The 26498-nt window shown below is 44.2% G+C and overlaps 1 protein-coding gene and 1 pseudogene across 10 annotated transcripts in view; one reads left to right on the top strand and one right to left on the bottom strand.

Moving 5' to 3' along the window:
• Nucleotides 1-10620: 10620 nt before the first annotated feature.
• Nucleotides 10621-26498, top strand: part of kiaa1109 (KIAA1109 ortholog) — a 533049-nt gene continuing 517171 nt past the window's right edge. For all 10 annotated transcript variants that reach the window (XR_013576358.1, XM_078539938.1, XM_078539971.1 and 7 more), the window contains exon 1: nucleotides 10621-10812. The gene's annotated coding sequence lies outside the window, so the exon portion shown is untranslated. The remainder of the gene's footprint in view (nucleotides 10813-26498) is intronic.
• On the bottom strand, nucleotides 20869-21229 carry LOC144682726 (14 kDa phosphohistidine phosphatase pseudogene; annotated as a pseudogene).

The raw sequence follows: 26498 nt of genomic DNA, 5'->3' as shown, positions 1-26498 counted from the left end.
GTATTAAGGTAAGAAAGCAGAATGTGATAATAACAGGACAATGGTAGCACTCTCGATGGTTTCCGCTATCTTTCCCATGGAGACCTCCATACATGCATGTGGGCAACACTTCATCAGAGAGCAGGCAGACGTACTCCTCTGACTTGCATGCCACTCTGTTGAGGGCTTCCAACAGCTCTGCGTATGTTGCCCTGCCTTCTGCTGACTCTACATGATGAGCTGAAAGGCCAAATCCAGAGGCTTGTCCTCTGACTCAGACTTCCCAAATGCCTCTTCCCAAGCAGGGGAGTGTGCCGGGGAGCTCGGCTGAACCTGCCTCTTCCTGTTGTGGACACGTGTCTGTGCGGTGACCACCAGATTGTGAACCCGAGTGCTTGAGATCTAGATCCCACTGAGGTGTGTGTCTCTGTGTTGGTGGAGGGTGTGGGTAAGTGCTGTTACGGGTCTTCCAGGCTGCATATTTCCAGCTCTTCAATGGAGGAGGTGTCCTTTTGGTTGGAGATGAGGATCTGGATGGAGCTGAGGGACTGGCTGGCTGAGGGTGTCGGTCACTTGGCAGAGCTCCCTTTGAACCAAAGTAGAGATGATTAGTGCAAGGCAGCAGAGTCAAAAGCAGGAGATGGAGCACTCAGTTGCATTGAGAGAGGGATTATATGGTGCAGGATCTTCATGTGGGTGTCAGCCACTGACCTTACCGTTGCTGTAAGCATGGTTCATGTCCTCACCAGTCAGCATGATGGCACGCTCTTCAAACTGAGCGAGGGGACTAATGTGGGCCACTCCACTCTGGGTCTGGGACTTTTCCCTGCAGCCATAAGCCAGCTTCTCCTGCATGAAAACAGATGGAGAAAGTTGAGCAGTACGTATAGCCCTGCATGGAATGTTTGTGTGGTGAGTACAGCCATGGATGGGACGAGGACGTGAACTCGAGAGGATATGAGCCTGATGGAGGTGTGAGTGTGTGTGTAAAAGTTGGTGGTGATGTCCCTTGAGGTGTGACATCCCTGTGGATGTGTGATGGGCTTGTGACTGTGTAACTTGAGAGCGATGAGAAGAGTGACTTAACCTGGCAGAACGGATGAGACTATGCATCCTCTTTCGGCACTGGGTGGCTGTCTTCTTTTTTGCAAGGTGTTGGTGCTGATCACTACTGCCACTGCTCCCCTGCAGGATTGGTGACCTTGCTTGCTGGCCATCACCCAGAGCAGGGGTAGAGGACATTGTGGCAGGCCTCCACTGTGTCCAGTAGATGTTCAAAGGAGGTGTTGCTAAATCTGGGGGCAACATGTTTCCTCCCTTTGACAGCCATCAGTTTGCAGCAGCTTCCTATCCCTTGAAGAGCACTAGCTCTTTGCAGGGGTGTCCTTTAAATATGGTGCCGAGTTTACTGAAAGCCTGAGGTAACAGTGGGCTGAGTGAATGAGAGGGCCAGAAAACCGGCGTGTTTCCCGGGAATTCATGATTAAATAAGACGGGATTGGGACGATACAGCGTGAAAAGCCACCATTGCGGTCAGTGGGTGAAACATCCTTTTTCCTGCCTGCTACTGCACTTAGCGCAATTCTGGGATGATTCTGCCCTTAGACTTTATCTGTTGAATCATGTTGATAAACTTATCAGGGCAGTCAAACTTTGCTAGGAAATTCACATGTCTGCTTTTTGTTGTCAAAGCCTTTGCCAGGATTTTGAAGGCCAGGAACAGTGCCTTGCTTTGTTCTCTTCCTGAATCTGTCTTGCAACTGAGATCTTATTCACAATTTTATGGATTTAAATCCACAGTGGATCTGGAAGAACACCATCTTTGATTATATAACACAAGGGGATCTGAGCAAAATATATTTTCATCAACAAACATAAGCAAGGTATTATAATGTTTGGAAAAGTGGACTGAATTTTTCGGTGGCATGAACATCTTGCTCACCCAGAAGAAATCTAGGCCATGAAAGACCTACGTCAAAAAAGGCCTTCATGCAGTTATAATATGCTGTGGGTGGCCTTAACAAGCTGAGGGTCATACTTGTGCCCCTCAGTGGAGGGAACTCCCACCCTTGAGAGCTGCTGGCCGATCTGGTTGGCAGTTAGTTCCTCAGTCCCAGCAGTGCAAGCAGTCCTAAATAGAAGTGTTATGGACATCAAACAGGTGAGTTCGGATCTTTGGCGGGGGTGGGTGTAGAGGGATCAGGTATCCTTGGGAGGGGGTGCAAGGGGGATGGGGGTTGGGCTTTGAAGGCCAGGCACTGAGAGACAAAGGGTGAGGGGAGAAATTTTTGGTGGGGCTGCCCCTGATGTGCATAGGGCACCCCCCCGAAGAAGGTACCCCCTTTCCTTCCTGCCCTTTCAGCAAGAGGGTATTTTACAGCCTCCCCCTCCCCTGGAGGGAGTATTTCCAGCAGGAGAGACAGATAAAATAGGTTGGGTGGGTAGCCCACCATCTTCCTGTGTACCACCGACCAATCCCCATAATATGGGGAGTAAGTAAGGCGCCCACTAGGCTGCCTGCCCTTAGGCCCATTGAGCCTCTTACTTGCTCAATTAAGTGGCAATTAAGGGCCTCAATCCACCTTCACTGCTATAATATGCTGGGCAATGGAAGGTGGGCAAGAATGGGAAGGCCCTTGTTCAGCCTATACTACTGTTTTTGATGCTACTTTGGTGTTCTTTTGCAGCTTAATTCATATCATATCATCCTATTGAGGTGAACAAAAGGTTTCTCATGAAGAAGAGCTTGAATCTGAACTTGAAAGATTTGGGTATTGAGGCATTTTTTTTGAACAAAGGTGATTTGATGGAGGTGTTTAAAATGAAGTGCTGAAACAGAATATGAAGAAACAGACCATTCCAGTGTTACAGTGTCTGCATATAATAATAAATTCAAGAAATTCAAGACAGGAAAGAGGGTTAGTGATTTAACTAGTGACTATGTTGAATTTTAAGAATAAGTTAGGAACATAGGACGTTGGAGCAGGAGGGGGCTATTTAGTCCTTTAAGCCTGCTTCACCTTTCATAAAATCATGGCTGATCTGGTTGGGGTCTCAACTCCACTTTCCTGCCTGCCCCCTATAACCCTTGACTCCATTGTCTACCAAAAATCTATTCAACTCAGCCTTGAATAAACCCAATGACCCAGCTTCCACTGCTTTCTGAGGAAGAGAATTCCACAGACTGACAACCCTGTGAGAGAAGAAATTTCTCCACATCTCCATCTTAAAAGGGAGACCTCTTATTCTTAAATTATGTCCCCTAGTTCTAGTTTCCCCACAAGAGGAAACATCCTCCCAGTATCCACCCCTCAGGATCTTATATGTTTCAATATAACCTCTCATTCTACTAAAGTCCAATGTGTATAGGTTCACCCAGTTAAATCTTTCTTCATAAGATAGGGAAGGCGGTGGTAGCATTGTGATATTGTCACTGGACTGGTAATCCATGGTAATGCTCTAGGGACTTGGGTTTGAATTCCACCACGGCAGATGGTGGAATTTGAATTCAATAAAAATCTGGAATTAATGACCATGAAACCATTGTCAATTGTTGTAAAAACCCATCTGGTTCACTAACGTCCTTTAGGGAAGGAATCTGCCGTCCTTACCTGGTTTGGTCTACATGTGACTCCAGATCCGCAGTAATGTGGTTAACTCTTAAATGCCCTCTGAAATGGCCTAGCAAGCCACTCAGTTATATCCAACCGCTACAAAGTCAATAAAAAGGAATTAAACCAGATGGACCACCCGGCATCGACCTAGGCACTGGAAACGACAATCGCAAACCCAGCCCTGTTGACTCTGCAAAGGCTCCTTACTAACATCTGGGGGCTTCTGACAAAATTGGGAGAGCTTCTCACAAACTAGTCAAGCAACAGCCTGACATAGTCACACTCACAGAATCATACCTTACAAATAATGTGCCAGACACCACCATCAACGTCCCTGGGTATGTCCTGTCCCAATGGTAGGACAGGCCCAGCAGAGGTGACGGCAGTGGTATACAGTCAGGAGGGAGTTGCCCTGGGAGTCCTCAACATTGATTCCAAACCCCAGGAAGTCTCATGGCATCAGGTCAAACATGGGCAAGGAAACCCCCTGCTGACTACCACATACCACGGCCCCCCACCCGCCCCCTTCAGCTGATGAATCAGTACTCCTCCATGTTGAACACCACTTAGAGGAAGCACTGAAAGTGGAAAGGGCGCAGAACATGCTCTGGGTGGGGGACTTCAATGTCCATCGCCAAGAGTGGCCTGGTAGCACCAATACAGGCCAAGCTGGCTGAGTCCTAAAGGACATTGCTGCTAGACTGGTTCTGCAGCAGGTGGTGAGGGAACCAACAAGAGGGAAAAACATACTTGACCTCATCCTCACCAACCTGGCTGCTGCAGATGCATCTGTTCATGACAGTATCGGTAGGAGTGACCACCACACAGTCCTTATGGAGACAAAGACCCGTCTTCACATTGAGGATACCAGCCATTGTGTTGTGTGGCACTAGCACTGTGTTAAATAGGATAGATTTCGAACAGATCTAGCAACACAAGACTGGGCATCCATAAGGTGCTGTGGGCCATCAGCAGCAGCACTGTACTCAACCACAATCTGTAACCTCATGGCACGGCATATGCCCCACTCTACCATTAACATCGTGCCAGTGATAAACCCTGGTTCAATGAAGAGTACAGGAGCAGCAACTGGCATACCTAAAAATGAGATGTCAACCTGGTGAAGTTACAACACAGGACTACTAGCGTGCCAAACAGCATTAACAACAAGTGATTGACAGAGCTAAGCAGTTCCACAACCAATGGATCAGATCTAAGCTCTGCAGTCCTGCCACACCCAATTATCTAGTAGGACTCTACACATTACTTCAGATGTGGTCTCACCCTGTAGAGTCCTGCTAGATAACTGGATAGTTGGTTGAAGGAAAAAAGAGAAAAGGGATATAGAAATTAGGACTACGACTTGAGTGAAGGCTAATAACAACACCAATAACAGAAACTGATACCAAAGTTTCTAAACTCTTTATTCTTTTGCTGAACAATAATAAGGAATAGTTTAAATAATCTTCATCTATGAGAACATTGTTCAGGATGTGGATTGATGAGATCCTTCTTTTTGGAAGGACCAGTAGTGTCTGCTGAAGCAATTCTTCCTTGCCTTCGTATATTGCCTCATCTTCCGATTGCACATTGTTCCCTTTTTATTCAGTTTTGAGGTTGTGTATTTTGGTTTATGATTTCTATAAAAGAGACCTCCTCTGTCCTTTTTTTTTGTTGCAGTGTCCAAGTTGTGACCTTTTTCTATTCTGTGTCTTTCTTTCTGGCAGTAGACAAAAGTTTGTACTTTGCTGCTATTACAGTGTACCTTTTTCTGATTCTCTCTTTCTCAGCAGTAGGCAGAACTCTCTATTTTGTGATCCACTTTAGAGGCAGGGTTTTTCTTTTGTCAAAGAATCAAATGTTCATCAAATTTAAATGAACCAAAACAATCCTGTAACCTATACTTGAATTTTGCCTACTTAGCTTTCATTACAATTGACATTCAATGCAGGTTCTTGATTGGTAAGGGGATCAAAGGTCACGGGGAGAAGGCGGGAGAATGGTGTTGAGAAACTTATCAGCCATGATTGAATGGCGGAGCAGACTCGATGGGCCGAATGGCCTAATTTCTACTCCTTTGTCTTATGGTGTTTCTTTGATTGGCTGAGAGTATTCCTCTGTGAAGTGGGTGATTTAAACCAAGTTTTATCTAGTTTTCTCATAGCCTTGAAAATTGTTGTGGTTGATCAGAGTTGGAGATAATGAGACAGCTTGGGGGCTAATCAAAGTAGGTAGCATTTGTGTCTTCAGCTTTGGAGAGGGAAGAAAACCTGACTTTCATAAACTGTCCATTTGTCAAAACAGAATTTGATAAGATTCATTTATTTTAAAGTGTGCAGGTTACATCTCCCATTCAGTTAATTAAGAGTTCTTTGTGGGTAGTAGAGTTTCCTAGGCATTGCAGGGACTGGGTGTGTTTGCCATTAACATCTCACTGTTGTAACTTTGATTGCGTAGTAGCCAGAAGCTGCCTGGCCCTGAGAATAAATACGACAGACTTTGGCTAATATTTATTTTAAGTTCACACAGTTCTTTTACATTTATGTCACTATTGGGAAATGGACGTTCATGAACACAAAGATGTAAAAAGTTCACTGGACTGCCATTGATTTTGGTATCATAAATTGGGTTGAAAAGAATCAATGAGAAATTAAGTATTTTATTACTATTTTCACTCTGCTGATTTATTTTCCTTCTGTAAAATGTTATTTCTATCAATAAATTAGGTTAGTAATTATGCTGTGTGATCTACCATTGAAATGTTTCCTGCTGATCTGGAAAGATCTGACATGCATTGGGTGGACAATTGTTGTCAGTATTCACGATGGTTGATGGATTCACTAGTATATGGCAATGCTTTACGAAATTTTGTGTACACAGTCAAGTTTATATTCATAAGAACTGCAGGCATACTTATGGAAGCTAACTTCTGTGGACAGTATGAATAAAATGTAGAGGGAACTAGTTTGAATTACAATGACTATGGCTGGAATTTTCCCACAGGAGTTGGGAATTGAGAGTTGGGACTGAAACTGAGTTGTCTCCCTCTCCACTTTGCCTTGGAATGTGATTTTACCGTCCCTGCAGCCTTAATTAGCCGGTGGGGGGGGGGGGGGGGTCTGCCACCTACATCGACAGGCCTGACCTAGAACTGGAGGCTGGATGATTATGGAGCAGTCACAGTGAAAATTCCAGCTCAGCCACCATCTCTGTTTAAAGACCGAAGCTCGTTCGAAGTCAATGCTGGCAGAAATTGAGGTGGCTTAAAAGTGTTGACTGTAACAATGAATGTGAGTACTGACTTTCATGCTTTCTCTCTCATTTCTGTGCAATATATGAACACCTTTCTGAAAGATGGCACAGCATCATTGAGCCCTTATGAAATAGTCAAAACATTGCAGACTCCTTGGAACCTTTGCTCTGCTGTCTCAGCGCCCCTCACAATTATACTGATGGCCCAACCTGTCTCTGCTCACCTCTGAATGTGTCTGCACACCTCTGAATGTGTCTGCACTCCGCAGCAGATTCCAGCATAGTGCTGTAATAAAGCACAGCAGCCCATTTCAGGTACTCTCCACAGACATCCATGAAGTTAACTGTCTCACCCAGTAGCCCCATCTGACCACCCTTCAGATATGAGGACACTGACTGTCCCATGCCCTGGGCACTCCTAACTTCACATCATCCCAATGTAAGTGTATAGCTCAGGAGGTCCGAATCACAATTATCTTGCCACACAGCAGGAATCCATTCCATGATGGCCTGCACACATGAATAGTGAGGCAACCAATCCTTCACACATCACTTTTAAGGAACCCACAACTCACTATCTCCTCACATTCATGTGCTAGCCTAGCTGATGTGGTTTACCATGGAGCAAACTCACATAGGCCTCTGTAATTTCTGAACTCCAATGCCAGAATGTCACAGTCAGGCAACAGCCAGGTGAGCCAATGCATGCCAGCCTCAAGGTTCACAGATACGGACCTCCAGATGCTCATTAAGATCAGGGACAGGAGGAACATCATTTTCCTTGATGGCTGAAAACTCTCATCGTCTATAACCAAAAGGATATGGATCGAAATTGCAGAGACCCTCAGTGTCACAAAGGAGCATCACCAGATATGGCTTCAGTGCCACAAGTAGTTCAATGACCTTTTGCAGTGCAAATAGGTGAGTAAGACCTCCAAATGTTCATCTAGGCCCTTCACTCGCCCAGTAGCTGATGGGACATGTTGCTCCTCATTTGTGAAGGGGTGTGTGCCCACTCACTTGGGATTACAGAAACTTTGCAGCATAATGCTTATGGGGACAGGTGACAATGCCAATGTGCTGCCTCAATCCATCAGGAGAAGTTGCATTCTCCATGAAAGATGGCAGTGCCTTATCTTCCTATACTTGTTTTTGCAGGAGAAATGGGCACACACCACCACCCAGGAAATGGCCTGGACTGGGTGTGGGATCCCAATGATGAGAACCATAAGGGCAATCGAAGAGGTGGCTATGGAGATTGCCAAGTTGCCCCAGCAGGAGGAAGTTGGTAATGGCAAGACCATCATCCCATGTGCACCCAGCAGTTAAAAAGGCCCACACTTGTTTGGTATGATGGTTGGGGGGAAGGCGGTGCCAACGTGTGATGCCACGTCTGAAAGCATGTCAAGCACTGGGTGATGTAGAAGGCCTCAGCACTGTAGACTCTTCAGGGTCTCATCACTTCCTCTTATGTCTCACACATGGTCCAGTGGTTTCAGTCCACCCTGCCCCCTAAGGAATTTCTTAGACAGCAGCAGAAAGAGATGTCCAAAGCTGCACCCTCACAGAATACTAGCACACCATCCATCAGCACTGATACCAGCACCTCAGGGGATCCTTGTGCACAGTTAGAGATAGGAGCACTGAGTGAGACGCGCAACAGTAGTGTGCAGGAGAAGGTGTCTGAGGCAGCAGGGTCTGTGGACACCCCCCTTGGAGGGGGGAGGACAGTCACAGTGATGCTGCACTGGGCAATGAGGAAGGCCCTCAAGAATAATAGTTTGGGGCCATCTGTTGGAGCTCCGGAGGCTGTGTTGGCTCATAGACTGCGATTCGAAGAGTCCATGGAACAGATAAGTTTGACCATGTCTCAGGGCTTTGATTGCATGAGCTCCTCACATGAGTGAGTGGCCAATCTCATGGAAAGCCATATGTGGGAGTACCTGGAGTACATGCAAGAATAGCATGATATCCTGCACTGTATAGGGGTTGATTAATGCAGCCTGGATCAGTCAGCTCATAACATGAGCTCTGATGTCCTTTGGATACATGAAGCACTGAGCAGCCTGGACAGGACGTTTGCAAGGGTGGCCCAATGCTGGTTGGAGGGGATGTCACCTGTGCCCCAGCAGCAGACTTCCTCAAGCCAATTGAAATGCCTACCAAAGGCTGAGGAAATGGAAGAGGAGGATGAGAATGCACAACACTGCTGGCACCTTCTTCATCCTTGACTTCCTCAGCCCCTCTAAGAGAGGGTGCATCGGTATGCCTGGCCCTCGTGACAAATGGTTGCCCCAGCAGAGATGCAGGCAGAGCAGTCCTAGGAGAGGCCTCAAACCAACATGAGGCCGGCTGCCACAGTTTTACAGCTGTGAAGCCAGAGACGTGAGCTGGCCTCATTCATTCCTCTGAGATGATGAGGGAGCACAATGTAGGAGTGCCGAATGGGTTGGGTACTGAGTTGGGTAGATCACTAAGTGGATCACTGTATTGTGTTGTAGCTTTAACTGCAATGTAGATAAATTGGTTATAATGGTTATAATTTGCTTTATAACTTTGAGCAAAACAATAGTAAAAATGTGTAAACAAAACAATAGCTTCTCACTGGTGATGGGAAGACTGCAGGAAGCAATTCATCTTTCTGTGATTGTAAGATTGCATAGGTTGGACTTAACAGTTATCTTTCTTGTTCCAGCATATGTTTGCTGCAGTCACAGCCATATGGTTAGTCCCGCACGTCTCACAGTTCATTGGCTGAATCTTTGCTGGATTAGACTGTGCCTCGCAATAATAGTTTCCTGGACTGATCTCATTGTAACACCCTGGCCTGGCAACCTCCATGGACACCTGGACCACCTCGTGTAGCAGAAGGCTCCTCCTGTCTCCTCCTCTTAGGACATCACACCTTTCTCTCTCTCTGCCTCTCCAAAGGTCACTCCCCTTTGCTGGGCCATGTGTGCAGCATACAGCATACCACAATTATGCAGAAAATCCTGACAGTTGAGTATTGCAGAGTGCCACCTGAGTGGTCCAGTCAATGAAAGCGCTTCTTGAGCAGGCTGATAGATGGTTTGATGAGGATTCTTGTCAGCTTATGGCTGTCATTATAACACCTTTGGGCTGTATTTCATGGCACACATACAGAGGGTAGCCCTTGTCCCCTAGAGTCCTTTCACAGACTTGGGGGTGGGATGGAAGAGCAGCGGAAGGCTTGACTAGGATAGAATGTATGCATCACAGCAGCTTCCAAGAAAGCGTGCACATACATGCAGAAACTTTTTGTTGTCACACACCAGCCATCCATTAATAGAGTGGTAGGCTTTCTTTAATTATTAAGAGGTCAGTCATGAATCCATTGAATGATGGAAGAGGCTTGAGAGGCTAAAGGGTCCATTCCTTTTCCAATGTTTCCAACCTGTAGCTCCATTGGCAAAATGTTGCCAGCCTGGGAAAATGGCCGTTAATAAGGCCTTTGCATATTTAAATTGGCTTCCCGCTTCCTTGTGGCGGGAAGTCCGTCCAAACCCATTCCCGCTGACAGTGAAATTCATGGTCGGGGAGCTGATCCACCACAGCTGCCTGCAATTTTATCACCTCACGCGTGCGGGCAGATAAAATTGTCCCCGTTAACTCTGTTCCTCTCTCCACAGATGCTACCTGACCTGCTGAGTGTTTCCAGTAGTTGGTGTTATACTTAACTTAAAGCCCTCCCAATTTCAATGGGGAAATAGCCATGCGTTAAACCCGCACGTTAAAATGGGTTTGATTCGTCATTCGGTACACAATTGCAGCAACAAGCCTGAGGCACTTGGAGCCGCCACCTGCCTGGGCGCGCATGCGTACCACGCGCTGGCTCAGAGTCATCTCGCGTCATCTTGTGCAGTTCGCACTTCCTCGCAGCGAGTCGCTGCCAGTCCCAGCGCCTGGGTCAGGATGCAGCCGGTGTCCTCGGCACGATGAGTGAACGGTAAGGAGACATCCCGGGTACGGGAAATTCGAGGGACAATCGCGCGGAGGGCAGAGGGGATATGGGAGGGTGCATTTCAATGCCGGAGCGCTGGAGGGCGGCGTTTCGTGCTGGCTGGAGGAAGAGGGCAAAGGCCTAGAACGATAAACCCCATTTAGCAACGCAACGTACCGTTTTTTTGAAAATGATTTTTAGAGACCGGATGAGTAGGTGCAGCTCCCCGTACCCGCGGGGCTGGCGGTTGACGGAATCTGGAGAGTTCAAAACAATTCAGGCGACCACATCTCCCGGTAGGCATTGCGCTGCTTGACAGGCGCATGCGTATCACTAGGGAGGTAGCCGAAAAGAGGATCGATTCTTATATAAAAACAAAGAACTGCGGATGCTGGAAATCCAAAACAAAAACAAAAGACAGAAATACCTGGAAAAACTCAGCAGGTCTGGCAGCATCGGTGGAGAAGAACACAGTTGACGTTTCGAATACTCATGTCCCTTCAACAGAACTGTTCTGTTGAAGGGTCATGAGGACTCGAAACGTCAACTGTGTTCTTCTCCACCGACGCTGCCAGACCTGCTGAGTTTTTCCAGGTATTTCTGTCTTTTGAGGATCGATTCTTGTTTTGCTGCTGAATTGTTTGCCCTCCCTGATGCAAATTACCCCCCCCCCCCCGCCCCCACCACCATTCTTGGGTAAACCTAGGCTATTTTGATGACAACATCGTTTTTATGGGGGTTTGAAATTGTTACTGTTCATAGTGAACCTAAAATTGGCTCTAAATTGGTTTGAGATTATATAGACTTCCAGTTGTTTTTGTCTAAAATGTTAATTTACTGTGTGGCCATAAACGTAATGAATTATCCATTCATAACTTTATTTTCTGTGCCATTTCACTTAGCAATTATCAAAGATAGTAGGCAGTGTGACAGGCTTTTAGATCGCTATTAATTAGTAGGTTGTGTGGCAGCTCCTGCACAGCCTTCTCAATAATTAGCATTTATATGTACAGGAAGTGGATATTCTCTAAACGAAGCATGATGTTGAGTATGAAGAGGTTTTTCTTTTAGTAAAATTGGCTTTTGTTCTCCCCCTTCTTATTTCATGGACATTTTCAGAACTTTGACCATGATATTTTATTGGTTTTTAATTTAATGAGGATTGGTTTTTAATTTGATGAGAACTTCTTAAATGTATTTCATGCCACTTTAAAGAAAGCTTCTTTCCATATTCTGTCTCTTTTCCACAAAGCTGTCTGTCTTGTCACTGATTGGAGGGATTAGGCAATTGCCATGGAGCAATATAATTCATTTTAACAGGCTAACACTTTGGACTGGACTGGGAAACAACGCTGAGCAACATATACTGTGGGGAAAATTATTCAAGTCTCATAACTTGTTCGGACATCAGTAAAGATTTGTTATGGTGCAAGTAATAGAGCAAAAATAAAACATGTGAAGCTAGAGAATGACGACCAAAATAATGCAGATTGCTGATCAGCTTTGATCTTTGCATTGCTCAGAATTATGTAGGGAAAAAAATTGAACATTTTTTCCATACCTTGAATAATTTGATTATTTTTATGCACAACAAGGTGGAGGATGTCAGTTCTAGGAAATTAATCTTTCTGTGCCCTATGTTTATGGCAGGACAAAATTCCTTTTATTCTGCTGTAGCAATTAGCCTTGACCCACTGTTTATTTTTGTGGCAAATAACTATAAATATACTCTGGTAACCTTTGTGGGATGATCATTTAAAATTTTACTTTTTTTTTGCAATGCCATCACCAGTCTGCTTAGTTACTGAATGAAAGAAATGTTTGAGTAAGTTTATGGAAATGCTGTCCTGTATGCTCTAAAGGCTACATGATAAGAATTTTGCTGATGTGAATTTGTTGGCAAACAATGGGGCATACTGTACAAAAGAGGAATTCACCATAAAGAAAGAAAAAGTCTTGCATCTGTGTTTTGCCTTTTATGAAATAAGGAAGTCTCAAAACGCTTCAGAGCATATGAAGTACTTTTGAAGTGTAGTCACTATTGTAACCTAGGCAATGCGGCATTCATTTTGAATGCTGCAAGGCCCCACAAGCTGCCATGAAATAAATTACTAGATCATCTATTTTAGATGTTGGTTATGAGGTAAATGTTGGCCAGGACACACTTAGGGGCATTCCCGACTCTTCCTCGTATAAAGTTGTGGGTTTTTTTTGCATTTCCCTGAGTGCAAATGAAACCTCGGTTTGACATCTTATCCAAACGTAGGCACCTCTGGCAGTGCAGCATTCCCCCAGGACTGCACAGAAGTGTCAGCCTAGATCTCTGAAGGCGGAGGGGCATGTTAGTGGGGTGGTGAAAAAGGCATATGGGACACTTGCCTTTACCCATCGAGGCATAGATTACAAAAATAGGGAGATCATGTTGGAGTTGTATAGAACCTTGGTGAGGCCACAGCTGGAGTACTGTGTGCAGTTCTAGTTGCCACATTATAGGAAGGATGTGATTGCACTGGAGGAGGTGCAGAGAAGATTCACTAGGATGCTGCCTGGGATGAAACATTTAAGTTATGAAGAGAGGTTGGATAGACTTGGGTTGTTTTTGTTGGAGCAGAGAAGACTGAGGAGCGACCTGATCGAGGTGTACAAGATTATGAGGGTCATGGACAGGGTGGAGAGGGAGCAGCTGTTCCCCTTAGTTGAAGGGTCAATCATGAGGGGAGATAAATTCAAGGTGAGGGGCAGGAGGTTTAGGGTGGATGTGAGGAAAAACTATTTTACCCAGAGGGTGGTGACGGTCTGGAATGCACTGCCTGGGAGGGTGGTGGAGGTGGGTTGCCTCACATCCTTTAAAAAGTACCTGGATGAGCACTTGGCACGTCATAACATTCAAGGCTATGGACCAAGTGCTGGTAAGTGGGATTAGATAGGTAGGTCAGGTGTTTCTCACGTGTTGGTGCAGACTCGATGGGCCAAAGGGCCTCTTCTGCACTCTGTGTTTAAGTACTCAACCCTTAAAGCGGTCCCCAAAATGTGGTCCGCAGGCTGGTCCAAGATACAAGTCGCTGAGGCCATAATGAGAGAACAGGCCAGAATCCTCATCCCTATCACTCGTGTGATGTCGCACAACCAGACCAGCTCCTGCCTGCGTAGCATGAGTTTTCATAAGTGTGAGCAACAATGTAGTTTTATAAGCAAGATTTATGTAATTGTTGATTTTTGTTGGTTAATATAGATGTAAGATAAATATTAGTTTCTTAGATTATTGTGATGATTTTTATAGCACAAATTGGAATGTTTCAAATAAATATGTTCTCTTGTAATATTATTGTTTATGATATGGAAACGCCTATACTTTTGTTTTTGGCATGAATTAATTTACTTATGACATTAAGTAAAAATGCCTGTAAATTTAATATATTCAGAAGAGAAAAAGCAGCAACATATTTGTAATCTCCACAGGTTATCATTAATTCTGATGAGTTTTCTTGCAGTGGCAAGCGAATGCAGGTGGGTTGGACTACTCTGTGGTCTTCTGGGTCTTTTGCCCTGTCTAAGTGGTCCGCCGCTGAAAATGTTTGAGAACCACTGCTCTGGTGTGTGGCTTGAGCCACAGCTTTTTGGCTGACACCTTAAATGAATAGAACTGTCTTGTGATCATGTTTACAATGAAGTAATTCTAGGCACCAACAGTAGTTGTTTTAATGTGGCCACAGAAATAAATCATAAATGCCCTGCCTGATGAATAGCCTCTGATCTCACTTGTCTGTCTTGGCACTGGGACATCAGTTCAGTGCTGATTCCACTCAACTTGTATTAACTTGATCAGACGTCTGACTTTAAATCTAAATTTTCCCTATGTATTGTCTCCTCTCTATTCATAAATTTCAGAGCGTTGCTATCTTGATCTATCTGTAACCATGCCATTTAGTTTCCAATATGTATGTTTTGGCTGCTGCTCCAGATTCAATCCTTTCACTGCTATTTCCCCTTTTCTCTCACTTCCTTTCTCTCTTTCCTCTTAACTTCTCTTGCCATCCCTGTCTTTTCACCAGATTGGCACCACATTTTTAGGTATGCCCGATGCTGCACCGAGCACTGCCTCATTAAACCAGGGTTGGTTCCCTGGCTGCCTGTTAATTTCTTTTCCTGATTATTGTTTCTAAAACCTTACCCACCACTGATGTTCAATTAACCAGCCTGTAGTACTAGAAATGTTTTCTTGTACTTTGTCACTTCCCACTCCTCTGGTACCTCTCCTGTATCTAATGAAGATTGGAAGATTATGGCAAGCCCTTCCACTATTTTCACCCCCACTTCCCTCAGTAGTCTGGATGCAAACCATCAGGACCAGGCGACTTATTCATTTTAAGCATAGCCAACCTTTCTAGTACATCCTGCCTATCAATTTTCACTGCATCCATTACCTGTAACATCTCTCCTTCTACTATATTTTGTCAGCATCCTCTTCCTTTGAGTACTTGCACCAATATTTACTAAGCATTCTCGCCTTGTCCTGTGCATCTAGCATTATATCTTCCCCTTTGTCCTAATAAGCCCCACCCTGCCTCTTACTATCTGCTTACTATTTATATGCAGGTAGAAGATTTTTGGGTTCCCTTTTATGTTAACTGCCACTCTATTCTCACATTCTCTCTAGCCAATCTTATTTTCCTCTTCACTTCCCCTCTCAACTTACTGTATTTGGTTTGGTTCTTGCTTGTTGAAATCACCTGACATGCATCATACACCCTCTTTTTTTTGTTTCCCAATATTCTCTATCTCCTATCTCATTCAAGGAGCCCTGGCTTTGGTTCCCCTACGTTCTCCACTTATTGGAATGTTCCTAGCCTGTCCCTGAAACATCTCCTTAAAGATCACCCTTTGTTTTTCTGTCGGTCTTTGGTTCCATTTCATCCTGGCTAGATCCCCTCCCCTCCTAGTGAAGTTAGCTCTCTTCCAATTTATAAGTTCGACTTCAGATGAGTTCCGAGGAATGACTTGAAATGTTAACCCTGTTTCTCTGTCCATAGATGCTGCCAGATCTGCTGAGGTTTTTCCAGCACTTTGTTTTTATTTCTACTTTAGATTGTTCTTTCCTCTTCTCTGTTACTTACCTAAGATATTATGATATGATGGCCACTCTTACCCAAGTGTTCCCCCACAGACTGTTGGTCCACTTAGGCCACCTCATTCTCCAGCACCAGATTCTTCTTCCTAATTGGAGTGAGAATATACTGGTCAAGGATGTTCTCCTGAACATATTCTTCCTTTGCCTTTCTCTTTACCCTATCATTATCCCAGTCAATATTTGGGTAATTAAAGGGGGGGTGGGGGATAAAATTGGGTGGGATGGCAGGGGGTTGGCTGTGCCTGTTACCTTCCTACATCCACTGGTATTTTGCCAGCAGTGGAGAAGGTGATAGGCCTGTCCTTAGACCAGTTGGCCACTTAGGGGTCTCTTCCCACCACTGGTGGTATTTTACCACCGGTAGGGAGCACTTTGCCACCTGGGCAGGCTACACAGTAAAAGCTATTAACTCCTCTGTGGTTCAGGATGGGGATGGGACCCTCCTGTTTGGGCACCCTATGGCCTGTGGAGGGCTGCTCCAGTTGCATGGCTTACCTGTCATTGTCTCAATGCCCCCAACCTCCAAACAGTGCCTACCTAATATGACCTGGCCCCACCCACTTACCTGTACCCTGACTTTCTGGTTGGTGGGTGGGGCCATCATCTCCATGTGAAACCCCTGCCAATGCCTTCCCTAATCAGTACTGCCCTTTTCTTCCTTCCCTATCTTTTCTCAACACTTAGTACCCCTGAATATTAAATTTTCAGTCCTCACCATTTTTCAGCCACATTTCCATTATTGTCACTGTATCATATTCCCACACAGCTATTTGTGCTTGTAGCTCGCCAGCCTTATTCGCCACAGTGTGCATTTACATACATGCATTCTAAACCTGCCCCTGTATTCCTCGCAGTCCTTCTTAGTCAACTTCTATTGAATATCGTGCTACTTCTTTAGTACTAGCCAACATTTCACGCCTTTTATGCACCTTATTTCTCTTTCCTATTTCCCTCTGCCAATTTAGTTTAAACCTTTGCAACCACACTAGCGAACCTCCTTGTAAAGACATTATTCTCAGTCCTGCTGACATGCAGCCTGCCTATTTGAATTAGTGTCTCCTGCCCCAGAACTGGTCCCTGTCCCAATTCCCTAAGAATCTGAAGTCCCACTTCCTGCATCATGTCTCAAGCCATGCACTGAACCTCCCCATCTTCCTATTTCTACTCCCTCTATCGTATGGCACTTGGAATAATCCAGAGATTATTACCATTAATGTCCTACTTTTTAATTACCTCCCGAGCTCCTGAAAGCCCTCACTGAGGCCTGTCTGCCCTCTGTGTCGTTGGAAGCAATGTGCTTAGTCCCTTTTCCCCTGCAGAATACTCTGCACCCTCTCTGTGATGTCCTTTACAATGGCAGCAGGGATGCAACACACCATGTAGGACTCTTGATGATGGTTACAGAACGCCTGTCTGTCCCCCTAACTATGGAATCTCCTATAACTATAGTATTTTTATGCTTTACTCAACCCCATGCAGTCCTTTGCCTATTGGTGCCATGGTCTGGCCTGCACTCCTTCAAGGTGTCGTCACTCCCAGCCAGTGGTGTGTACCTATTTGAGTGGCACACCCCGAAGACTCTTGCACTTCCTGCCTCTTCCTACTCTAAGGCCATGCATCCACTATCCTGAACACCCTGCCTATGGGGTGGCTACCTCCTGGATTGTATGATCAGGAAACACTCCTCCTCCTTGATGCTCTGCTGTGACTCCAGCTACCTCTCATGTTTGGAAATCCTGAGCTCAAGTTGAAGCAGCTGGGGACATTGGGGACACTTCCTATACACCTGCTGCACCACACCACCCTCCCTCCTGCCAAACAGTAAAAAATCCATTACATTTCCACCTCTCTTCAGCTCTGAAGAAGCCATACGGACTTGAAATGTTAACTGTTTCTCCCTCCATGGATGCTGCCAGACCTCCTGAGTTTTTCCAGCTTTTTATGTTTTTATTTGACATATCCTATACAAATGGCTCCTCCAAGATATGTGAAATGTCCTGAAGTTTCCACATGGTGCAGGAATTGCAAGCAACAGGTTTCAGCTACCCATCCATGATCTTAAAAAAAAATTAAATTCCCTCTTTCAGAATGTCGCTAGTACTTAAATGAAAGTTTAATTGTTTAAACTATGTCTCTAGAGCTGCTCTGTGCTGATACTCTTAATATGAATCCACTTATTGCTATACTTACTCCAACTGAATTTTTAAATTTCCTGGTTTAAAATAGGGACCAATGTGCCTGTTTGGAGAGAGAAAACAAGAGAACTAGGGAGAGCCTCAATGAACAATTGCGTTCCTCTGATGTCACACTTTGATATTTTTCACTTTTTATCATGCAGTCCGGCTCCTCTCTGAGCTCTTTATACCCCTGCAAGTCTTGTTCTGCTCTCACCCACCCCTTTACACCCCCACTGGGCTCGTTCTGTCCCCGCCGATCTCGTTCTCCCATCCAGCTCTTTATACCCCCACTGGGCTCGTTCTGCTCTCACCCAGCTCTTTATACCCCGCTGGTCTCATTCTGCTCTCACCCAGCTCCCTATACCCACAATGATCTCTTTTGCTCTCGTCAGCTCTATACCCCTGCTGGTCTCATTTTCCCACCCACCTCTTTATACCCCCCACCTGTCTCGTTCAGCCCCTATTCAGCTCTTTATACCACTGACCGTCTCGTTCTGTTCCCACCCAGCCCTTGCTAATGCAAGAACAGGAGCTCATAGAACATGCCATGTTCCTTTGCCAATATTGTTGCCTCATTATTGAAAATAGTTAATTGAAGTGTTTATTTTGTGGTAGGTATTGTAGTATCATCACATGGTGACATGATTCCTTTATTCATTAAAATTTTAAGAACATAAATAGGAGCAGGTTTAGGCTATTCCTTCCTTTGCTAGGAAAAACTACACAGTACTCTAGGTGTGGTCTTATCAAAATGGTATACAATTTTAATAAGATTTCTTTGCTATTGTACTCAAGTCTGTAATAAATTCCTAATTGCTTATAATACCTGCATGCTAACTTGTGATTTGTGTACAGGGACATCTAGGTCCCTTTGCCAACATTTCACAATTTCTCTCCATTTGAAAATCATTCTGCTTTTTGGTATAACGTTGTTGAAAGCTCCTGTTTCTGGGTATTGGAGAAATCTGAGATATGATGAAAGACTTCAAGAGAGCGAAATGTATAGCAATATTCAGATGACTGAATTAACACACATTAAATGCTTTATCTTGTGTTTGTTTACATTTTGAGTTTGAAGACAATGTAGATTGGTACCAGGGTGATTTTTAATTCTGGCAACAGGGATGTTGAATTGAGAATTTTGTAACCTAACTTAATAAAATGTAAATGCAGTGCAGGTGTGAATATCAGGTCAAGTAACTTTTTTTTTGAAGATTCAGTGATAATTTAATTCAGATCTCAATCAAACATGATCAGTGCATCTCCATCCAGTGTGTCAGTCTCTGTGGCGCAATGGTCAGGGCGTTCGCCTGTTAACCGAAAGGTTGGTGGTTCGAGACCTCTCAGGGACGGAACCTTTCCTGTTTAGGGGGAGGCGGTGGCACAGTGGTATTGTCACTCGATGAATAATTCAGACACCACGATGTACAAGCCTCTAGTTATAGGGGGAAAAAAGTGCCCAACATCGCCCTCATCCTGATGGCCATCTTTGTGTGCGGCTGTATCAAGCTGTGCGTAGACCCTCGGTACGCAAGCACCAAGCTGAGGTTCTACCTGTCCCTGGTGTTGCGAAGGATGGGTCTGGCCACGCTGCCGTGGAACGCTCCAAGTAGTTGGTCCGTGCCGTACCACTTGTCCCTTGTGGAAAAATTTATGCCTTTGACCACAAGTCCATCAGGCAGTGGCTGGCACGTAACGTCCTAGATGCCCTGCGGGAAAAGGAGATGGTGGATCCTGTCAGCTGGTTCCCCGAGCAGACTGTCAAAGTCATTTGGCAGAATGCCTCATCGCTGGAACTTTCCAACAAGCATCAAGATGTAGCTTGGCTGGTGGTGAGAAAGGCCCTCCCCGTCAGATCCTTCCTACATACCAGGAGTCTCACCCCTCTGCACGTTGCCCTCGAGGTGTCTGTGGTGGGGGAAGAGACCATTGTTCACCACCTTGTGGAATGTGCTTTTGCAAAGAAGGTCTGAAGAGAGATGCAGTGGTTTTTGTTGAGATTCATCCCAAGCAGTGCTGTGACACAGGACTCTGTGCTCTACTGGCTGTTCCCAGGGGGACACACCGAGACAAACATCAACTGCAGCTGGAGGATCATCAACTCGGTGAAAGACGCTCTTTGGTCTGCCCGAAACTTGTTGGTCTTCCAGTGCAAAGAGTTGTCCCCGACCGAGTGTTGCAGACTGGCACATTCCAAGGTCCAAGACTACATGCTGAGGGATGCACTAAAGCTTGGGGCAGCTGCTGCAAAGGCACAATGAGGAAAGGTCGCTTTTTTAGACTTTTCTGCCATAGTGCACTGAGGGGCTGGGAATTGTATAGACCCCTCGGGTTGTACAGCTCACAATGAATGTATGCATCTATGTTTAAAACTCCAATACCATTGCACTGTCTGACTGTCTGTAATGACCATGTTGAAATGACTGTAATATTCATTGATTGTATTGAAGCACCTTGTGATGCATGTGTAAAAGTTGAATATGATTGCACTTTTTGTGATGGCAATTTAGAAATGTTTTGTAATGTTCGTTCAGATATTTCATGAATAAAGTATAATTTTCAAAAAAAAATAATCCAGACACCCAGGGTAATGCTCTGGGGACCCAGGTTCAAATCCCACCAAGGCAGATAATGGAATTTGAATTCAGGGCTTTCAGAGTCCAGAGAAATGAACTGAGCTGCTGACACAACGATCCATACACTGGAACAGTTGTGCTGTGCTGGCCCAGGAGACAGAGCAGCCAGACCCAGGCCACCTCAGTAACCCTCATTTGCCCAGGTCACACTAGTCTGGGTACCTGGATTTCAGGATCGCTGTTGTTACTTCATGTTTTGCCCGGCCAAAGCCCATGGAGTATCCATACACGTGGATCTTCTTCTCTGCACCATTGTGGTTAATTCGATCGCCGCCCTGGCACTCTCAGTGCAGACCTTGTTTCTCAATCCAGGTAGACACCTGATCGTAGATATCAGCACGATACTCTGCCGTGGCCTAGCCCCGCATGATGTTCTTCTCTCGGCTGCTCCCGTTGTCCTGACAAACCTGGATTAAAACATGTTTAAACAGCCCGCCCGGGTTAATCCACACATCATCCACCATCTGCAAATCCGCCGCCATTGCTTTACAATTACAAATAATAAGTAACTTTGAAACCTGAGCTTGGGAAAACTGAATAGTTAATTGTCCTTTTCTATGGGCTACTATAGCACCTTTTGTGTTATATTAGCTTTTACTAATTGATGATATCCATCTGTTATTTTGAATGTGTTAGTTTCAGTGAACAAAAACCTACTAAAATTACAATAGATAATGAATTTGTAATTTTGTGGTTAATTACCGAAGCTGAGACTTCCCTTTTTCAGTTATTTTCTTCCTTGTTTTCCTCTAGTGTACATTAGCCCCAAGCAAGAAGTTAAATGATCTCTTTCAAGGCCCTAGTGTGAAACAGCTGCTGGGATCGTAAGGGAGTCACCAGACAGGTTCAGATGGGCTTTGGGCCATTTAATTTCATCATTCCCGAGTATGTGTGCTTCTGCCTTTTCATTGCTTTGTTCCTCAACGTAAGGACACTGGACTTACTTAAAACTCTGTAGCTGCTCACTTATTATAACTGTTGATAACTCTTGGTGTAAAGAAATACTGTCCTGACTTCTGTTCTAAACTTGCCTATGCACACATGAACCTGTGCACACTTGCTGTGCAGCTCTGATGTATCAGAAAGTATTCTTCATGCTTATTTTCTTGTTAACTATCTTGCATTGATCCATAAAGTCCCCTGTGAGAAATCTCATTTCAAAACTGAAAAGTCAGCATCAGTTCATTCCTTGCTCCTTACAGTGGGAATGAGTTACATTGCTCTTTTCTGTTTCTCCTATGGAAGCATACGAGATACCTAGAGATGACCTTCCTTTTACATGCAGCAAATGTTCGCCTGGAGAGAGTATGAACATGCCTTAAAGGAGTGTGCCAATAAATTACGATGATAATGCACTGGGTAGGGCTTTGATGATTTTGTTGTTATTCCATCATCCATTACCCCTGTGCTCACTGACATTGACTCCTGATTGACTAACACACCAATTTTAAAATTCTCATCCTTTTTCGAATCCCTCCATGGCTTTGCCCCTTCCCATCTCTGTAACTTCCTCCAGTCCTACAACCCTTTGAGATAGCTGTGCTCTGTTATCTCAGGAAAATCTCAGAAAGAGCCCTCAGCAAAAAAAAAAATATTTTGACCCCTCTTCAACCACCTATTAAGGAAGTTTGCTCAAGATCATAACAGCTTGCTGCATTAGAAAAAAGTTCTGTAATCTCACCTCTGTTTCATTTGCCAGTTATTTTAAATTTGTGTGGTTTGGTCACTGACCGCCCTGTCATTGGAAATGGTTCCTCCATGTTTACTCTATCATAATATAATTTATTATGATAATATAATTTTGAACACTATTAAATCTCCCTTTAACATTCTCTGTTCTAAGGAGATCAACTCCTCTACTTTCTCTATGAAAGAAGTCTTGCACCCCTGGCACCATTCTAGTAGATTTCCTCAAAACCCTCTCCAAAGTGCTGACAAGCTTCCTAAAGTGTGGTGTCCAGAATTGGAAACACTATTACAGCTGGTGCCCAACCAGTAATTTATAAAGGCTTAGCCTATAAAAGCAAAAATTATGCTATGCTGCTATTTATAAAGCTAGGGATCCTGTATACTTTTTAAATGGTCCTCTTGACAAGGTCCTGCTACCTTGAAAGATTTGTGCAAGTTCTTCCTCAGGTCTCTCCATTTCCACATTCCATTTGAAATTGAATCATTTACAGAATCACAGAGTTGTTACAGTGCAAAAGAAGGCCATTCAGCCCACTGTATCTACACCGGCTCTCCGAATCAGCATTATGACTCAGCGCCATTCTCTTGCCTTTTCTCTGTAACCTTGCACATTGTTTCTATTTAAATAATCATCTAATGCCCTTGAATGCCTTGATTGAACCTGCCTCCACCTCACTTCCAGGCAGTGCATTCCAGACCCAAACCACATGCTGTATGAAAAAGGTTTTTCTCACATCACATTTGCTGCTTTTGCAAATCACTTTAAATATGTGCCCTCTCATTCTCAATCCTTTTACGAGCGGGAATAGTTTCTCCCTATCTACTCTACATATGAACATATAAATTAGGAGCAGGAGTAGGCCTTTTGCCCCCTCAAGCCTGCTCTGCCATTCAATAAGATCATGGCTGATCTCATTGTAACCTCTGTCTAGCCCCCTCATGATTTTGAACACCTCTATCGGATCTCCTCTTAGCCTTCTCTTCAAGGAGAACAGTTCCAAATTTCCCAATCTATCTTCATAATTGAAGTTTCTCACCCTGGAACCATTTTTGTCAACCTCTTCTGCACTCTGTCCAATGTGTTCACATCCTTCCTAAAATGTGGTGCCCTGAACTGTACACAATTCCAGTTGAGGTCTAATTAGTGTCCTATACACGTTCAGCATAACCTCCTTATTCTTGTAATCTGTGCCCCTATTAATAAAGCCTAGGATAATGTATGCTTTATTAACTGCTCTCTACACTTGTCTTGTCTTGCCACTTTTGACTTTTGCACATATACACCCAAATCTCTCTGCTCCTGCATACCCTTTAGAGTTGTACCTCTTTATTTTATATTGTCTGCCAATGTTCTTCCTACCAAAATGAATCACCTCACACTTCTCTGCACTGAACTTCATCTGCCACCTATCTGCCCACTCCACCAACTTACCTTTGTCCTTTTGAAGTTCTACACTGTTCTCCTCATAGTTTACATTGCTTCCAGGTTTTGTATCATCCGCAAACTTTGAAATTGTCCCCTGCACACCAAAATCTCGATCATTAATATATATCAGGGAAAGCAAGGGTCCTAATACCGATCCCTGGGGAACTCCACTACAAACCTTCCTCCAGCCTGAAAAATATCCATTGACCATTACCCTCTGTCACCTATTACATAGGCAATTTTGTATCCATGTTGCCTGTTTAATTCCATGAGCTATAACTTTTTTCTCCCATTGCCCCTCTTATTAAAATTTATATATTTGACCAGTTAATTTTTAAGGGCATTTCATGTTCATTATTTCTAATATCTATGATTATATCAGGAGTTTTGAAATACTTCTTCCAGGTAAATTTCTGAGAATTTTCATCAGAATTTTGGATGCATTGTTCTTTCTTTGTGATATTGCCACGAAAACTACTGAATTTATATGCTAAAGGTTACATTTTCTTGCCATTTTTTTTGTATGTAATTTTTACTCCTTTTGTAGATAAAGCAGAATGTATTGAATATTCAATTATATTCTGTTTTTCCTTCCTTTTATACGCTCAAAGTCTGCAGTGTTCTCTTTAAGCTGTGTGGTTGCACAGCAATCTGAAAGTTCTTGTGCAGGTTGCATCGGCCCCTTTTAAGTTACCTTGCGTGTTTGACTGCGCAAAAAAATCTAAAGGACCTGCACGCTTAATCAAATCAGCCATGCGCTAATGAAAAATAATTAGCGGGTATGTTGGTGCTAAACAGCACTAATTTCCCCAACAATCATGTTGCTGACACTCGATAATACCTAAACAGTACCAACAAGGACAGAACCTTTTTCTGTCTTGAGTAGTACTTGTATCCTGTGTGATGTAATTATGTCATTTGTGCCATGTTGCTAAAACCAGTTACGATTAAAAGTCATCAACCTGAACCATTAATTGTTTCTCTCTTCAGAAATACCAGCACACCTGCTAAGATGTTCCAGTGTTTTCCGTTTTATTTCAGATTTACAGCATTCACAGTATTTTGCTTTTTTTTATTATAACCTATAATAACTTTGCCTGATTTATGTACTCTATTTATAGCTCTTCCTATTTCAAAAAATATGCTCTGCTCCTATTTTCAATGTAACACATAGAACATACTGACTGAATGAAGATTCATGACTTCACTGTTCATGTTATTTGGTTGGGTCCAACTTTTGGATAACTATTATAGTAGGTTTTCTTCCGGTAATTTTCTGCTTATTATGTATGTGTGTGGACAAATAACATTACAAATAGAAGCTCTGTGTTTGCAGTGATGAACTATAAAAATATGTGCCATTAACTTTTTCAATTGAATGTCAATTCTGAATATAAACCTAATAATCTAAATATCATCAGAAAATACTGGAAAACTCTGCAGGTCTGGCAGCATCTGTGGAGAAAGAAGCAGAGTTCACATTTTGAGCCTAGTGTAACTCTTCTTTGGAACTGGTATGGGCACCTGCGTGGGCCATAGTTATACCTGTCTTTTTGTGTGGCATGTTCTGGTCCTTCTCAGGCCCCCTTCCACAATTCTCTTTCTGGTACATCGATGACTGTATCAGTGCTACTCTGTGCTCTTGTCTGGACCTGGAAAAACTCATCAGTTTTGCTCCTAATTTCCACCCCTCCCTCACCTTCACATGGTCCATCTATGACACCTTGCTCCCCTTCCTTGACTTCTCTCTCTCTATTTCTGGTGATAGACTGTCTACCAATATTCATTGCAAGTCACTGACTCCAACAGCTACCTCAACCAAATCTCCTCCCACCCTGCTTCCTGTAAGGACCCCATTCCGTTCTTTGCCTTTGTCGCATCTGTTCCAGTGATGCTATCTTCTACAACGGTGGTCTGACAAGTCTTCCTTTACTCTCAGCTGAGGAGTCTCTCCCTGCCACCCCGCTGACTGTGCTTGACAGGGCCCTCAACCATGTTTGACCCATTTTCCTCATTTTTGCCTTCACCCCTTCCCCTCCCTCCCAGAACCATAATAGGGTTGCCTTTGTCCTCACTTTCCACCCCACCAGCTTCTGTATTCAATGGATCATCCTCTGCCATTTTCGCCAACTGCAGCATGATGTCCGCACTAAACACATCTTTCCCTTGCATCCCCTATCAGCATCCTGAATGGTCCATTCCCTCTGTCACACCCTGGTCCACTCTTCTATCACCCCCAACACCTCATTGCCTTCCCGTCACGCCTTCCCATGCAATCGCAGGAGCCTAACACCTGCCCCTTTACCTCTGCTGTCCTCACTGTCTAAGGCCCCAAAAACTCCTTCCAGGTGAAGCAGCGATTTACTTGCACTTCTTTCGATTTAGTCTACTGTATTCACTACACACAATGAGGTCTCCTCTACACTGGGGAGACTAACTGTAGACTGGGTGACTGCTTTGCGGAACACCTTTGCTCAGTCTGCAAGTATGATCCTGACCTTGCTGTTGCTTGCCATTTCAATTCACCATCTTGCTCTTATGCTCACATTCCTGCCCTCGGCCTGCTACAGTGTTCCAATGAAGCCTAATGCAAGCTGGAGGAACAGCACCTTATCTTCCAATTGGGCACTTTACAG

The sequence above is a fragment of the Cetorhinus maximus genome, chromosome 1, assembly GCF_964194155.1.
Source record: "Cetorhinus maximus chromosome 1, sCetMax3.hap1.1, whole genome shotgun sequence".
Taxonomy (NCBI): Eukaryota; Metazoa; Chordata; class Chondrichthyes; order Lamniformes; family Cetorhinidae; genus Cetorhinus; species Cetorhinus maximus.
Note: the sequence above shows the minus strand (reverse complement) of the source record. Positions and strands in the feature narration are given on the sequence as shown.